Raw genomic sequence first — 18,082 nt, forward strand, 5'->3', positions numbered from 1 at the left:
CATCTGTTCCTGAAAAATTCATCCTTGTTCCTATTTGATCCTTTTTAAACCAAGAGCTAATAGGCAGATACATTTCAAAACAAGTTTTAGTAGTATGCAGACCGAACTCAATGCCTAAGTACTACCCTACCCATTGAGCACCAGTTTGAATTTTGTTGCATTTAAAAAGATTAGACACTTCTATTTAGTATAAATTAATTCCATACACTGATACCACTGTGACAAGAAGTCTGATACACAACAGTTCCAACTGCAAGAACGACTTTTTCCCCCCCTAGGTAATCATCCCTCCTGGAACAATCAATTCTACAAAGCTGGACATAAAGATATATATATTTTTTTCTTATTTTCTCAGCATGTGCTGGATTTAACACATTACCATATGTATATATATATTTTCTTCATAAACTATTTTTAACTGTTTAAAAAATACCATTAAATTCTGTGTACATTGCTCATTATTACAGAAAAGTTTTTGCGTTATAAAGAATGCCTTGATAAACTTTTAAGTTCTATAAAATGAGCCACTGTGATAGATTCATTTATGTAACAAGTGACATATACAGTAATATTGTACATTTTGTCAGCTTTTCTGTATCTTCATCAGAGCATCTGAAACATCTTTCTAGACAAATATCAGTGAGTTAAAGCAGCCAAGCTGGAAGATGTAGTGTTTTTTTTGTTTTGTTTTGATTTTTTTTTTTTTGTTGTTAAGACAGTTAGTATTTTATAAGGTCGTCCAGCTGCCAGGGGAAACTTGGGAGATGTGAGGGCAGGTGAGAATTTGTGCGGACTGACATTAAAAAAAAAGTGTGTAACACGTTTTGTGAAAGAAATGGCATACCCAGGAATTGCAGTTGCGCTAGCAGAAAGCCTGGTACAGCACGCTGGCAGGCTGATGGAAAAGCCCCCCCCCGCCAGCACGCAGCAGGACCGGCCGCGGGCCGGCGTGCCGCGGGGCTGGGGGCGTGTTGCCGCGAGCACCACGGGGAGCGGCGCTGCCAGGCCTCAGAAAGCAGGAGTCAAAATGGCGCATCCCGAGGTACGGCATTCGCTCCAAATTCGGCAGCCACACGCCAGCCCCCGGCTCCTAAGAGCACCCCGTCTTCGTCAGCCCTCCAGGCGTTCGCTCCCCGCGCGGCCCGGCTCTGCTCCTGCGCCGCGGGCGGGGCCCGGGGCCGGGCACGCGCCGGCAGCACCCTGGCGCCGGGCGGGAGCGGAAGGCCGGTGCGCGCGGCCGCGCGTCGACGGCGCGTGCGCTGCCGCCGGGAGCGCGCGGGGCGCCGCGAGGAGCCGGGCGCCCGCAGCGGCGGGGGCTGGGCGCGGTTGCTAGGCGACGGCGCCCGGGCAGCGGCGTTGGCCCGGCGGAGGCGCGGGCAGGGATGAGGCGGAGGCAGCGGCCCCCGCGCTGCCGCCGCCGCTGAGCCCCCTCCCGCCCCGTCCCGCCCGGGCCTCGCTGCCCGCTCCCCCCGCTCCTCTCCCCTCGCTCCAGCCTGCCCTCCCCCCTCCATGCGGCGGGAGCGGCCGGAGTGGGGCCCGTGCCGCGGCCGCACCGAGCCCCGCCGCCCCTCGACTCTCCGCCGCCAGCCGCCGCAGGGAGCCGCGGGCGGCGTCTGCAGCGACAACAGCGGGTGAGGCCCCGGCTGCGGGCAGGGGTGGGCGCGGGGCGGCAGCAGGCGCCGGGCACCGCTTCCCCGCGGCGGCGCGGCGAGGGGGGAGAAAAGGGGGGGGGGGGGGGGGGATGCTCCGCTCTGCGTGACCCGCGAGGCCGGCGGGACGCCCCCTGCCGCCTGACGGGTGCTCTCCGGGCCGGGCCGCGGCCGAGCGCGGCCTCTTCCTCCTTTCTCCACCTCCTCCTCTGTCCGCACGCGCGGCCCGAGCCGGGTGCGTGCCCGGGCGGGGGGCGCGGGGCCTGGAGCGGGCGCCGGTGCTCTGCCGGCGCCCTGCACTCCGCGGAGTGCGGGCGGGGCCCTGGAGCCCGGCGTGACCTGGCGGCGGAAGGGGCCTGGGCGGGGGCTGCGGGACCGGGAGACGCGCGCGGTGCCGTTTAGCGATGCCAAGCGCAAGGCTGCGGCAGTGCGCTGCTCAGGGAGGTGCTCTGCGCCCGGGCATAAGGCGGGGAGCGAGAAACGTGCGTTATAAAAGCAAGGTGATCCAATGAGGAAATTACTTCTGTAGAGGGTGTCCGATGGTCGCTGCTCACAGCCTTCCGTTTCTCTTTGTAGCGCAAGTGTCAATGAGAGGTGGTGACTTGCGGCAGGATAGGTGAGGTTTAAGGCAGCTTTCTCACGAGCTCATTTAAAAATGTTGGTTTTCGTAGCTCTCTGCTTTTCTGTTTTGAGGCTGTGTTTCACAAGACCTGTATATTTCCTTCCCAAGTAACAAAGCAGTCAAATGAAATGCAAAAGCTATACTGTGTCTTCTTAAGTTGACAAATGTGGATATTCTGGTTGCTTAATGACCTCCATGTGGTATACTGTCTTTTTTTTTTTTTAAGTCTTGTATTTCAGTGATAGGCAGGTATTGTCATAAATTGGAAGGAGGAATAGAAGGAAAATGAAAGTACCGCTTGTTTATGAACTTCTGCTGAGCATATCAGTAGTTTGGTGTGCCTGGGAATGTGCAGCAGTCCGGATTTATCTGATTTCATATGTTCAGCTCGTTTGTTCATTTAAATAGTTGTCTATGAAGTAGTTGCTTTTGTACAGGAAGCACCCTTTGTTAAAGAAATGTGTCTTTTACTTGCCAGACTCTGTAAATGGACTATGGTATGTAGAACTGAAAGATACATTTTACAAGTGTAGCTAACATTGCTTACAAAATGATCTTTGTGTCTAGATGGAAAAGTGGGTTAGTGGGGATGTCAAGGTCATTTTCACATTTAGAACAATTCAACGTGGTTGGAACGTGTTATTCCTTTCTTGACTGTCACGTTACCTGTATATTGGTCCTGTAGCTACTGATATTTTCTGGACCTGTCTTCTAAAATGTTCTAATGGTTACTGAGTTTTAACAGAAGTCCTCTTTAAAGCTTCTGTAAAGCTATTAAATTTCATGTGAATAATCCCTTAAAGATGTATTTCAAAAATCTAACAGCACCCAAAGTCACTAATAAAAGAATGGAAACAAAAGACGTTAAGAGGGTGAATGGGTATCAGTGACACTATGTGCGGATGAACTAGTAGGAAAGTCAATTCTTACCATCAATTGTGGTGAGTAAGTTCCATCTTTCTGTTCTTTGATCTTTTGGGATGCCTTTTCCAATGCAAATTATTCGATTGTAGTCATCTACTGTTTTTGGCTTTCCTAACCACTTTACAGGTTGCAACTGAGATGTCATTTTGTTAAACGTTTGTATTTCTATTATAGATCTGCAAATAATAGAAATAAAACAAATTGCTTTTGTCACTTGCTCTCTGTTACTATTTACATCAAGGGCATAAGCACTGGAGCTCTTCTTTTTTTCCCCTACTTTTTTTTTTTTTTTTTTTTTTTTCTTTTTATAAGCCATCTTTGATGTGATGTATTTTATGGTAACATAGAAAATTAATCTAGAAGTAAGAATACCATGGCCAGCTTTGAAAATCTAGGCTTACTGGTTCCATGACATGTAGCATTGTTTGATATGTTTCAGATTTAGGAAACACGTGTGGAAGTGCAGAGCTAATCAGTATAGGATCCCCTAAGATGTAGCTTTATTGTTCTGAGGTGAGCAACTTGTTCATGAAATTGGCCATAATAAGAGAAACTCTTCATTAGCTGTCAGTCTCAACTCAAATATATATATTCTTTCTATATTTAAAATGGTACTTTAGCTAAGTATCTTTCAGTTTTAAAGGAAGCTGTTGTATTTCGTATTCTTACTTGAGTTATTTTTGACTTTGCTTGCTAGCAAACCAGGTTGAATCACCATGTCAAAGTAAAATCTAGACTTTATATCGTTTGTTGTGGGCTTCCTCTGGAATTTCATTAGGCTATAACAGTACACTATACTGAAGCTTTTACAAATCCTAGCTTTGGCCAAGGTACTTGTTGGTAACCTAGCTGAAATATAAGAGTTCGTTTTCCACATTCAGTTCATCTGGAGAGAGTCCTCTCATCAAGATTAATATCAATTCTGATTAGCTGAGTCTACTTGTTCATTTTTCTAGGGGGCAATGCTGTAATACAGTCAGAATATTAAACCTTAGGCTAAAACCAAAGAATCAAACTAAAATTATTTTTAGTAAGGGCATCCGCAAGAAATTTGATGTATTTGCGCCTTTAATGAGACCACAGACACCTCAGCCAAATCATACAAAGTCAAAGTCAGAATTTTAAACTAAAAACCATGAGATCAACCCTCTCTCTTCCCTCTTTTCTTTCCTTCTTTCCTTTTTCTTAAGTTCAAACACTAATTTTAGACTCTTTGCCAAGTCTTTTTTTTTTTTTTTTTTTCTGATTTATAGATTGTCCTGACTGGGGGGGAATCTTCCTCTCTCTCAGGCCTAGTCCACATGTAGATCGTCTCTCTTTAAAGAGTAAGATACAGTTGCCAGAGCATAGGGATCTGCTGTTTTAATTTTTGAAAGCAGAACAGTAGGCTTTTCCTGTAGTCTTCTTGAAAATTATTTTCAGGCTTTTTTGCCTTGGAAATGAACCGTGTTGTCATATTAGGAATGAAGGAGTCTTAGAAAAAAAGAATAATTTAGGTTGGAATGGACTTCTGGAGGTAATCTAGTCCAACACTCTGCTTAAAGCAGACCTAATTAGTGACTGACCTTGTTTTTGCAAAAGCAGCGTAGCAAGTCTGAAAATCTCCAGCCACAAGTCACTTTTAAACCCTTCTTACTGCTTTCCATAAAGGTACGCTGATGCTAACTCAATGAGGTGTCTTTCTGGTTCCGATGCTTTCTTTTAGTAGCTTCTGAAGAGGCTGGTTGTGTATCAGGAAGCATATATGCTAGCTGCTGAGTTCATCCCACTTCCTGTTGGATGGCATAGCAGGTAGGGGTCCACTTAATGTATTGAGGCCTTTAGAAACCGAATGCACTTTGTTTTTCAGGTTTCTCAAAGATTGCTTTGTTACTAAATGAGATTTTTGGTTAAAGGAAGAGTTGGTTTAGTCTAGCAAAGTAGAGTTATAAATATTCAGTTACAAAATTACAGTCAGTATAAGTTAAAATGATAAAATGCATCACATGTTTGATGTGTCTTTGACTTAGCTGCACTTACAATGTTATGTTTTCTTTTCCTTCCTAGAGCATTAATGAATCATATGGATCTGCAGGGTAACAGCCTCCTATCTGAATGTGGATTGGAAGAATGAGCATAGTATTGCTTTGGTTTTAGGTTTCAGTCCATGATTTCAGTTCATATGGAACTACTAACAACTGCTCTTTTGAGAGGTTATTACGTGCTCGTATTTTACGTGAGGATGTCAACTGAAGCATAAATGTTGCCTTGGTAGGGACAACAGACTTTTTCAGTGGCAAATATGCTAGCCATAATTACTTAAAATTATTGGAAAGAGAAGATTGGTGGAAAGAGGTACCAGGTATTGTTCTGACTCCCTTTTTTTGAACGCATGTTTACTGTCTAGGGTGTGGTGTTTTTTTTCTGTCTTCTTTTCTTTGTCTTAAGAAGTCAAATGCAATACCCGGTGCAAAAGAAATGCTCCCTTTCCTTCCCTCCAGAAGTCAGGCCTGTACTTAATACTTGTCTTGTGCTCAGCACTACCTAGGTGAAGAAGTTGGTTGACTTCATGCACAAATCACATATCTTAAGAAACAGATGGAAAAAAGCCACTTCCTGTATTTATATTTCCAACTATGTCCATCCTACCCCTTTAAATTCATACTTAGGAGTGTCACAAAATGAATGAAGTCTGGGGTATAAGGCTTAAATTCTACCCTGACTTTGTGTCTCTTAGTTCCAACTTGATTTGTGGTGTATTCCTTCTTCTTAAGCAATTTGAAATCCTCTTTTTATGTGTAGTGCTACACACAGCTTGCTTTTATGTATACTCTAATACTGGGATCCGTGATTATTTGAAGTATTTACTGAAATAAATTTGAAATATCTTAGACATTGCAATGAGGCGTAGTTTATAGTGATATTATTGTTTTTCAGTTTAACAAAACTCGACAATATGCTAAGAGTGATGTGAAGAGGGATAAACTTCTAACACAGGTTTTCTTTTCTACTGCATTGTTTCTATCCTGTGTTTTGAATTAAATCCTGTAATCTTCACCAAAGCAAAGTAACATCTTTGGGGCCTTGGGATTCATTGCATATCTGTGCAGCAAAGAATACCTTGTTTTATTTAGTATTCCAAATCTGCCATGACCTGTTAAAGAGGTTTTACTCTGGATTTCAGAAGTGGCCATTGTTTCTCAAAATTCTAGCTAATCAAAATGGTTTTACTCATTTCCCTGTTGTTTGTTAACTGGGTAATGTTTTCCTTTTACTGGCATTGCCTCTAGATTAATTTCTGAATCGTTTATGAAAGCTTAGCTATGGAAAAAAGCTACAGATGTTCATTCATATGCTTTAATTTTTTCAGAAAAACTTGCCAGGTAGATACATAATCAAAGGCAGAAAAATGAAATTCTGAGCATCTTCTTTGAGATAATATTTTTGATGCAGAGGAGGAGCATTGTGCTGTTCTGTTTAGTGTCTTGCTTGCTATGGAGTGGTTGAGCAGAATTGTAACTCGTTACCCTTTCCTCAAAGCTGGACAAGGAAGTTTTCATCAACGTCAGCTAGAAAAGATCTGAATCGTTGAACCCACTGAAACTCAGTAATAGGTACGGAAAATTCTTTGTTTTTAGGCTTGGTCACTAGAATTGTGGCATTTCATCTAATTTTGGACAAAATAAAAAAGACCAATAAAGACTCAGGGTTGTGTTCATTAACTTTCACAGATTAGGAAGAAAGTAGTGGCTCTCAGATACTCATCTGAGTGTCTGGCTGAATTTCATTCAGTGCTGAATGAAATTGTCACTCCAATGCCTTGCTCAAAAGACCAGTCTCTTTCTTGCATTCAGCAATGGTGAAATGGATGGTCCTGTATGCACAGCTGAACCTCTTGTACCATTGCCAGGGTTCCCTCAGCATTGTTAAGAAAGAATATTAAAGGTTGGGTGGTAATGATAATTATGTACATCTTAACTGGTGAATCAACACTGAAAATCTTACTTTTTGCCTCTAACACAAGTGTGCTAAGCCACATTCCTCATGTGGAATGTGAAACAGAAATGCAAACTTGCCTTTTTCTTCTTCTTCTTTTTTTTTTTTTAATACTATATCTGAATTGATTCAGAAAGGAATAAGCTTCTAAAAATATTATTTTTATCCATAGCCAGCAGGCTGTTTTTCACCTATAGTTTCAATATAGTTTTTAAGGACATTTGCTGTTGTTGTTACATGTTAGTACTTTATTTTAGATGATGAGTATCATATAGTATATGTAATATACTATGTAATATATTATGTAATATAGTATAGTGTTTTATTTCAGAGAAATCATACTGAATACAAAAAGTAAAACATGCTTCTTGCTGTTGTTCTCAGTTTGCTTGATAAAGGACCGTACTGTTTTAGGCTTTTGATTCATGCAACTTTGTTTCTCTCTCCATCAAAATGACAGTGTTGAAACTTCCCATTAATGTGTTGAGACTGACATTGCATAGTAAGTTAAGAAAAAAAAATCCATTAAACTGAATCAAAGTGCTGTCATTTATATGGCTGTAATTATTGCAGGACTGAAAACCAATCTGCCATTTTAATACTTCTGTTACAAATGCAGTTTGACTTAGTGCATGCTCTGGGAATATTGATTACACATGTCTCTAAATATGTAAATGAGCTGTGGTTCTCTGCTCAGGTCTTCAGTTTAGACCATCTCTTCTATGTTTTACCATATCTTCTCATGGATGAGTGAGTTGGTGTACTTTATTAGACTAAGTATTTGAACTTGTGTTCATTTAAAGTATTTTACAGTAAGACTGCTCCTTTTAAATAACAAAGGTTCCTCACTCCTTGTTGGAGAAGGTACTGTAAGTAATGCTGATGCTGGCAAAAGACAGATGTTTTTACCTTGGTTAAAGCCTGGCATAATGATCTTCCTTTACTAACTCATGCCTATGTATTTTAGTCTTTTTAAGGAAGCTGTATCAGAATATATGTGCTATACATCTTTGAATGGCTTGATGTTTATACAAGTGTTGTTTGCTAACTACAAAAGCTCTAAAGACAGTCTCAAGAAAAAATGTGAAAAACAAAGTTTTAAAAAGAATAAAAAGCAGAATCCTGCTAGATAAATTCAGAGTGCTTAGACATGTGATCTTGTTGACGTTACCTAGAGCTACACTTCAAACTGTACTATAAATTATCAAAGATTCCATTTTTGCAAAAGCATTGCATTTTGTAGTCACTTTAATTTCAAAATGGCCAATATGATTTGGTAGTTTTTATACAAAATCTATTTTGTCCTGTTTTTCTACAGTCTTGCATCACTTGGCAGAGTGGATGAAAATTAACTATGTTAAACCTACCATGTTTGTTTCAGGCTGAAAATAATTCATTACTAATATTCAAAAAATAAATTGGTGAAAATGATTAATTCCTGCTGAATTACAGCATATGCATTATGGTAAGTGTGTGTAAACTGTAATATATCCTTATCATCTCTTTTTAAAATAAGGACGATATGGAAATCTAGTATGGTCAAGGTGTATAAACACACAAGCAAAACACATCCCACCTTTTTCATTTTAGCAGGGACAAAAGAATTCCACATAATGTAGAATCACAGAATATCCCGAATTGGAAGGGACCTACAAGGTTTGAGTCACAACTCCTGGCTCCACACAGGACCACCCAAAAATCAGACCCTATGTCTGAGAGCATTGTCCAAACTCGGTGTTGTGACCATGTTCCTTCGGAGACCATTCCAATGCCTGACCACCTCTGGGTGCAGAACCTTTCCCTAGCCCCCAGCCTGACCCTCCCCTGTCCCAGCTCCATGCTGTCACCTCGGGTCCTGTCGCTGCCCCCAGAGAGCAGAGCTCAGCGCCTGCCCCTCTGCTCCCCTCTAATGAGAGAGCTTCAGGCTGCCGTGAGGCCTCCCCACAGTCTCCCCTGCTCTGGGCTGAACAAACCCAGGGACCTCAGCTGTTCCTCATACATCTTCCCTCTAGACCCTTCCTTCACCATCTTTATAGTGCTCCTTTGGATGCTCTCTGGTAATTGCCCTTATATTGTGGCACCCAAAAGTGCACACACAGTGCACACAGTGCAGCTCTTTACATTTTTAAAAATACATTCTGAAATACCAAAACATTACTTTTAGAATATTCTAAGATCTTGTTCAGTTGTGAATCTTTCCCAGCAGATGAGTAAAAGTATATACCCAGAATGCGAAAAAGCTCTTTTTTTATTTGTGGCTTAAAGCTGACAATGAAGTCTGTATCAGTAGATACAATAATCTACTACCTCCAAAAATAATAAAAGCAACAATAAGTGATGAGTAATATTTTTACACTGCTGAAGTAAGATTACAAGGAGGTTGTTTCTTCACTGTCATGAAAACACCAGTGTTGAGTTTTGTCACTTTTTCATGAGCATTGTAAAAATGCATTTTTCAAAATAAAGAGCTAATTCCAAGTTCAGATGTCCTCTGACGATCACTACTGTATAATAAGTACTGTTCTGTCATACTCTTGAAGACTGTTGTTTAATGCATTTGATAGCATCTTAGAATGGCTCGGGTTAGAAGGGCCCTTAAACGTCATCTAGCTCCAACCACCCTGCCACGGGCAGAGCTGCCACCCACTAGATGAGGCTGCCCAGGACCTCATCTAACCTGGCCTTGAACACCTCCAGGAATGGGGCATCCACAGCCTCTCTGGGCAACCTGTGCCAGCGTTTTGGTTCCAGTGTTTCTATTTGGTTTGTTTGTTTGTTTTGTGTTTCAGACCCAGATTGTAGTGTCTTCAAAATGGCAATTAGTCAGGTGTTAGGGAAAACGACCCAAGTGTGCTCTGGCAGCATTTCTTTCTAGTAACCGCTAGTCCGTGCTGTAGCATTCCGTAGCATTGAAGAGCGTGTTGGATTTAGTGTCTCTGAACACTGAATCGTAATTAAACGCTTCTCTTTCTTTTTACCTCTACTCGTATTGTTTCCATGGTTTTAGTCTCTTACTTTACTGGAGTTGGTATGTGTGTAACCAGGAAGTTTTTATGTTAGCAGGCTTATGCGACATCTATTCTGTAATCACGAGGTGAGGTTGCAGTAAATGGATAGTATGCCTGCCTTACCTGTCGTTTAGTTGTGAAGACTGTAGGAGGGTTTTCAGTCATTCACAGTAGAATAAATAACCTGCGATTGTGCTAGGTTTATACTGTCTTTTGAAGTTCATGTTATTATGTTCAGTTTGGATTTATGTCTTTGTATAGTTCAGTCACTTTCTGATAATCTGAAAATATTCACAGTAACTGAAGACTTGGCTGTTGTTTAGAATGGCTGACTTCGAGAAGGATGCCTCTTCCTTGTAGGCCTGTGTTACAGGGACGAATCTGCACAGAGTAGCACACTAACGATAGCAGAATGAGATGAAGAATGAAGAGAGAAACTAAGACATTAGAATTCATCATGAAGCAATGGAGGGAATAGCTTCATTTTTAATGATTTACATATTTTTTTTCTTGTGAAGATGTTTGACAGTTTAAGAAATATAAAAGGAGAAATTTGTGATATTTATTCCTCACTGTGCATATAGAACTTCCCTAGATGTTACTGTTTTACATGGTTACTATGTGGTTACTTTTTTTTTTTTATTTTTTCACAAACTACCATAAGAAATAATTTATTAACTGCATATATTTCAAAATATACAAGAAACAAACACACATTGCTCTCCCTAATTAAAATAAATATTACAGAATCATTGTAATCTGTACTTTTTTTCCAGGTGAGAGAATTTGAGAAAATACTCAGGTTGTGTTTTTGTAACCCTGCTTTTTACTATCTACAATGACAGACAGTAGGCAAACCTGCTTTAAAGTTGATTAAATAAGTTAATGAAATACATATTTTTTTTCATTTAAAAGTTGTTCCTCATATTAGATGTGTGCATCATGTAATTGTCCCTTTGGTTTTGAAGGTTGTGGTTCAGAGCACAGAGGTGATAGAAAGATACAGTTTCATAAAGGATGAAAAAAAAATCAGTTCATTATTTCACCCTGTATTCTGTTTCCTTTGGTTCTGCTGAAATCAGCAGGCTTTGAGTAGAGCTATTTCTAGCACAAGGTCTTTCATAGTCATTGTCATTTGAATAGTAATTGTTAAGTAATTCTCAAATGTTTTTCATAAACATTTCAATACTTCATTACCTAGCAGACGTTTTCCTTATGTTTTATTACCATCAAAGTTAAATGGATGCTTACATTTTGGTGCTTTATGAACAAAATATGGAGATGCTTTTGCCTGACTGGTCCTCTGAATCACATTACCAATTCTACTAGTTGGTCGTGACTGTGCTGAAAGAAGTGTTTAGGAAAGAAAACTTGGTTGCTTAGCAATGACCATCAAGAGACTCAGATTTTTAAAGCTGCAGAATATACTTTTCTAATATATAGTTAAAATATACTCTGATAAGAAACTTGGAGTATCTTTTGTTTCTCTCCTTAAGTGTTTGTGCTTATTTTGCTGTCTTGGAGAGAATGTAACTTGTACTAAATAACCACTAAAATTTCAGTTTGTTTAATATTCTTGTTTATGATCCATACGAGCTTTTATTCCATCTTTGAGAAAATTTTGAGGCACACAGGCTTTTCTCAATTTAGTAATTATCAGCAAAATCAAGTGTTGTTCAAATTATTTGTGTAATATTTGTTCTGTCTTAACCTGTAAGTAGAATATTTATTTTTAAATCTACCTCGTGTAGATTTAAATCTACTCCTTAATACATCTGCGCTGACTTTACAGTTTAACCTAATTGTGCTAAGTTTACAGTATAAGCCATAACAAAACAAAAAAGTAGAAAATTAACTACAAGGTGAGTTTCACAGGCAGAAGACTAATGTTTTTTCCAGTAACTTCTTTCTATGTGGGTAAGGACAAAGTGAGCATAAAGGCAGTAAGACAGCAGAGAACTCTCAGCAAAGCACCTATTGCTACCAGAAACAGAACACAGCTTACATATGCTTGGCCAAAGACTGCCTGAAACCTGCCATTTCATTCTACGTGATGCATGAATTGCTTACACTAGATTAATTGTAATCAACAGTTCGCTCTTCTACTGTTCAGAGTCTGATACTGTCCTGATAGAGATGTATCGTGTTTGCAGGCTTTATATACAGCACTGAGATGACACCACTTTATCTCTTCACTTTCTTGTCTCATCTTGTCTCATCACAGTTTGATTTCAGTTTTTATTCTGTACCCTGTTACTGGGGAGTTAATTCAAATGGTTTGAACTGTTTCTTTGATTCATAGCTTTCTCTTCTACAGATCTCTCCCTTTTCTCAAACTTGTGGCTTGTGGAGAATTTGATAATCTTCATAAACGTTCAGCCGCTAACATAAAGTGAAATTGGCTGAAATAGTGCTTTCATTTCTCCTAGATATGTGGGCTTGAAATCTAGGAGCCCCCTTAGACTTCTTAGTCTATCTTAGAAGTAGTCTGGCTGCGTGGGTCTAAGATTTCCCAGTGTTACGGTCAGGGAGATGGCTGAGATTGAGTCCTCCATTCCTGTTAATCCACCAAATTGTTTATCCAGGCTCTGAATTCATATTGACATTTTGCCCTAAGCTGCTTGTTTTGATGTGCATATGTGTCTCTGCAAAACAAGTGTGTTAGAAACATGCTTTCTTTTCACTTGCCCCTTTAGAACCTTCCTTTAGACTCCTTTGGCGTCCCTGCAAAGTCATAGAATCACAGAATATCCCAAGTTGGAAGGGACCGACGAGGATCATCAAGTCCAACTCCTAGCTCCACACTTGTCTACCCAAAAATTCAGACCGTATGACAAAGAGCACAGTCCAAATGCTTCTTAAACTCTTGACAGGCTTGGTGTCATGACTATGTCCTTAGGGGCCTGTTCCAGCATGCAACAACCCTCTCACTGAAGAACCTCTTCCTGATATCCAGCCAGAACCTCCGCTGTTGAAGCTGGACACCATTCCCTCGGGTCCTACATGTATTGCTGGTCGCTAAAGAGAAGATTGGTGTCTGCCCCCCTCTCCCTGTCGTGAGGAAGTTGTGGACTGTGATGAGGTCTCTCCTCAGCCTACTCTTTTCCAGGCTGAACAGGCCAAGTGACCTCAACCACTCGTCGTACGTCTTCCCCTCCAGGCCCTTCACCATCTTTGTAGCCCTTCTCTGGACACTCTCCAACAGTTTCACGTCCTTTTTGTACTGTGGTGCCCAGAAGTGCACACAGTACTACTACTAAAGCTGCCTGGAAAAACTCACCCACAACAATACCAAAATGATCCTTGTAGTTTTTCTTCTGTTCAAATTATCGCTTGTTTAATTCATTTGTAATTTGTCATCATAATTCTAGATTATGTTTTATCTGAGAAGGGACTATATGGTTAGAATAGAATAGGAACTGACTGAGGTCCCTAGATAAGTCTGTACTACCCCCAACAGATAATATGAATCAGAAATAAAATAATATTGTCAGTATTCCACTATAAGATTATGTATTTGAATTACTGAAAAGTGCAGTGTAGAAAAAAAAAAAATATATATATATATTTATATATCTATGTATTATTACAGCATTCAGTTTTTAGTCTAAATGCCAGTAAGTTGATTGCATACATACATTGCTGCTGATTGGAAGCTCTGTCAAAGATGTGAAAACAACTACATTCAGTGCCACGTGTCAAAAAATGCTGAACTTTGTCATTTAAAGCAAGAAGCAGGAAGATTAACAGCCAGGAAATGTTTTTTTTATGGATGTGGATAATGTGAACTAGCAAATGATATTTTATATGTATGTAAATACATATATTTTAACAAATAAAGCAAAGTTCTAAAGGGGCAGAGTTCTAAAGGGGCAAATAAATGCAAAAAGTATTTTGCATTGTATGTTTGTATGCATTTCCCTTTAATGAACCTTAATGGGCATCAGACAGGAAAGGCAACAAGAGGGAAAGCCCTTGGTGCTGTTTGTGAGAGTGCTGCATGTTCCTGCCTGTGCAGATCTGTGCTCTGCTCTCTTCGCTTACTAGGATTATGTGATCAGCCTTGCTACTGGTTGGAGCTGGGGCTATGGAGCAGCTCAGTGTTTTCTGAACAGAAACCATGGTTACTCGGTACAGTATATAGTGTGTTTTTGACAAGTGATATTTAGGAGCCTGTAAGCAGCATGAGAAGCAAGAAACAACATTAGCAACTATAAAAGTGCCTTAAAATTATTAAGTTAGGCTTCAATGGCAATAAGTGCAAACATGATGAAACAAGAATCTCAGTTGACGAGGTAGTGAGGGGGTAGTGAGGGGTAGTAAGCTAATTATGAAAAGCTTAATAAAAATATCCAAAACAAATTGTAAAAGCAGTAAAAAAAAATTGGAGGACTTATACTTGACTTAATGTCAAGATAAAATGTTAATCTTCTGTTTGCTTAACACCATTTCACCTTTCCTGCGAGAAGGTATAAACGGCGGTGGCCATGACTCTTCTCTGGGTTCTTGGACTTGAAGTAGTGAGATTGAAAATGTTATCACTTTATTTATTTATTAGGACACAAGGAAACAGCTTCAATTTGCACTACAGGAGGATTAGTTTAGATGTCAGGTAGAATTTCTATGCGGGAAGGGTGGCTGGGCATTGGAACAGTTTGCCCAGGGAAGTGGTGGAGTCGCCATCCCTGGAGGTATTTAAGAGACGTGGGTGTGGCGGCTAGCTACAGGGCTTAGCAGTGGACTTGCAGTGTTAGGTGATGGGTGGACCTGATGCTCTTAGGAGTACTTTCCAACCTAAATGATCCTATGATTCTATTTCCTCTCAGCATCAAGCTTCTGTTAAAGCAATTTTGTAAGTTCCTACTTACTGTTTTTAATCAGAAATTTCTTTAGTTTGGCTGTTGCAAAGGAAGCAGTTGTACAATGGACATAAGTGGTGAATTCAAGACACCCTGTGCTTAAGTGTTTGAAGGTACTGAGAAAAGAGAAAATAATTTTCCTGATGGGCCAACATAATAGATGACTCCTTTTTTTTTTAAGGAGAAGCATGTGGTCCAATAAGAAGGGATAATATACTAAATGCTTGCCATGCTGATGCTGTAGGTGGAGAGGTAATGACTGGTTTTGTAGGAGCTCTCTGTACAAAAGTGCGTAAGTTTGTAAACATGCGCTCTGGAGACTGCTTCCCTCATTTTCTGGTAACATGGCAGTTGATGCTAGAACAGGTTACCTAAACTATTTGAAAAAATTGCATGTTGTGAAAACAGCTTTGCGTGCTGGTTGTTCAAAGAAAATGAGAAAACCTTGTGGCTTTTCCTGAGGCTACGATGCCTACATACTTTTTTTTTTTTTTTTTCCTGTGTGTTTATATTTTAAATTATTTTTGAATTCAGGATTACTTAGGTCTAACTATGATCTAACTGTTGACTTCTTGTTAAAATAGGAGCTTACTTTCAGGGAAGGAAAAATAAAATTTTTGATAAAGTGCTTATATGATGTTAAATAACAGAAAACTAAATATATGTATATCTAACTGGGAGAATGCAACAAAATGGTGATATGTGCAAATAAGAGATACTGTTTTCCAGCTAAGAAAGAGGGAAAACAAACAAACAAACAAACATTTACAGTTGCCTTTAAAAAAAAGAAAAGTTGAAAAATCTAAATGTGGAATAAATAGTCATAAGTGATAGTGACAATCCTAAACAGATTATTTTTTGACTGTAAAAAAATCATGGTCTGTTTTAAAGTGGATCCAGTTGATTTCACTTCCAGTTGGGTGGGAACATATTTCGCTTGCAGCTTAAAGTGTTATCTAAGCACTTGTAAGAAAATGTAAATTTGGTCCTGTAAAAATTAGTTTAAGTGGATTATTGTATGTATATGTGCATCACAAAAAGGGCATGAATGAGTGAGAGTTGTTACATTTGTCACTATTTGGAGTAATTTTGAGATTGCTAATGGTCATTAGTCAAGCTAGCCACTCTGCATGATATGAGAACTAGGACTATATTTTTAGAAGGTGCTTTTTTTTTTTTTTTTTTTTTTTCTTCTTCTTAACCTTATTTTCATTTCACGGTTGATGATTGGAGTAATTCCCTCTTAACCACTTTACAAGGTCACCAGTGAATTGAATAAAATATGAAAGACTTTTTCCTCAAAGCAAACAAAGCACACAATCATAAAATTTTAATCTAAGATACTTGCCTGTAATTGCTCATTAGTAAACACAGATTTTCTTTAATACCTCCTACCTTTCAGGTCTAAAATCACAACTAGAATGTCTGTAGGTAGATATGTGTTTTGAGACGTTAGGTAGTATCACTGGAAGTGTTGGTTGAAGCTCATTGTATTCTGGGTAAATATCTCCCATCTCTACCAGCGTGTAAATTTACCACAGCTAAGTGAAATGTATAACTGAAGAGCGTAAATTAGAGTGCAGTCTTGTAGATTTTTACTGCTTGGCCTGTTTATGGTAATTAAAAATTACCATGTAAGCATTCCATAGACAAATAATATTTTTTCACCTTGAAACAGTTTAAAGCCAATAAGGATCTGTCTTGGAAATGCTTTGACATTTTAGTGGGTTTGATCATCAAATTTTATCACTCTTCTAAAATTGTTTTTCTCTGAAATTTTCTCATAAGCAACAGAAAAACACCATTTAGTGTAGAGAAGTAGCGAAGGAGGAAAGCCTTTTGAGATGGGTGGTATATTAGGGGGCTGTGACTTTCAGCATCTTATCACCTAAAAGTGAAAGGATATGAAACTAAGGATGAACAATCTCTGCCTTATGTGCACGCTGCTGGTTCTTTCATTTTCTTTGTGTCTTATAATGCTTTGTAAACAGTCCTCGTTTTTCAGCAAAAAGTAGAAACCATTTTTTCATTTAAAAATACCTTGTGTGCAAGATATTTTTTTTATATAGATATATATCTATCTCAGCAAATTAAAATGTTAGTGCATGTCAGCGTTTCCATTATTAGTCTCTTGATTTAAACATCTAACGATTTTTGCTCTGTGGAACAATCTAAGATTCTGTTTTTAGGAAGAAAATCAAATAAATAATAAAATGAATAGTGTCAGAGGTTTTATTTTAGCCATGCTAGATGCACCTTTTCCCTTCCAATGCAGACTCCAGTACTTGTTTTCATACCTTAGGTTTAGCAATGCTGTACAGCACAGTAACTCCTTTGACGTACATTAACAGAGTATTTCTCCTGTTGCTTTCTGTTTTGGTAGACTGCAGTAACTAAGTAAGGGCCACTTTGGTCTCTTGGGAAGATGGGAATGAGATTTTTTAAAAGCTTTTGAATACAAGTGTATTTGGTAACATCTTGCATATAAATGATTCACATGCTTTTTTGAGTACTTTTTGGAGGAAAGCTTCGTTGTCTTTTAATGCTAGCTTAAATCCTGAAGGAGTGGAAGAGATGTGAGAGGAAACGAAAAAAGTGCATGACAGAGATGTAAATTTATTCTTAGTTACATCAGTGAGGTGCATTATTAGAGGAGGACATCTTTGGCTGATCTGTGTTCCAGTGCCGAAGTCATGCTTATTTTGTATCACAAAAATTATCATAACAATCCTGGGAAAGACCTTTTAATGTGTCCACAGCTTACATTTACAGAATTCTGCAGAACACAAAGGTAACAGGCAGAAGTATATTTGAAAACTGAGGTCAGTACTACGGTTTCATTTGTGATTGCTGTTTAAATGCAGGATCATGTTCCTCATGCTTCTTCAGACTACATATTTGCTGACAGAAGTCTCTACTACAGGTGTAGCTTTAAAACAGTTTATGCTCTTTTGAGACTTGGGTACCTTTTCATTTTCTCTTTCACTCTTTCTTATTTTTGTCTGTAGCTACCTAAGGAGATTACTTTAACAGAAGCAAAATGTA

At 39.4% G+C, this 18,082-nt stretch overlaps 1 protein-coding gene across 7 annotated transcripts in view; it reads left to right on the top strand.

The window, feature by feature from the left end:
• The first annotated feature begins 964 nt into the window (after positions 1-964).
• The window catches only part of ZC3H12B (zinc finger CCCH-type containing 12B), a 32,130-nt gene continuing 15,012 nt past the window's right edge, over positions 965-18,082 (top strand). The window contains exons 1-4 of one of the 7 annotated variants that reach the window (XM_084533994.1): positions 4,901-4,986; positions 5,242-5,536; positions 6,715-6,788; positions 8,552-8,635. The gene's annotated coding sequence lies outside the window, so the exon portion shown is untranslated. Of the gene's footprint in view, positions 1,043-1,342; positions 1,632-2,182; positions 2,266-4,900; positions 4,987-5,241; positions 6,789-8,551; positions 8,636-18,082 lie in introns of those variants that run through there. The other 6 variants (XM_084533991.1, XM_084533995.1, XM_084533993.1 and 3 more) reach the window with 6 other exon arrangements.

This window comes from Aythya ferina (genome assembly GCF_964211825.1).
Source record: "Aythya ferina genome assembly, chromosome: 13".
Lineage (NCBI taxonomy): Eukaryota > Metazoa > Chordata > Aves > Anseriformes > Anatidae > Aythya > Aythya ferina.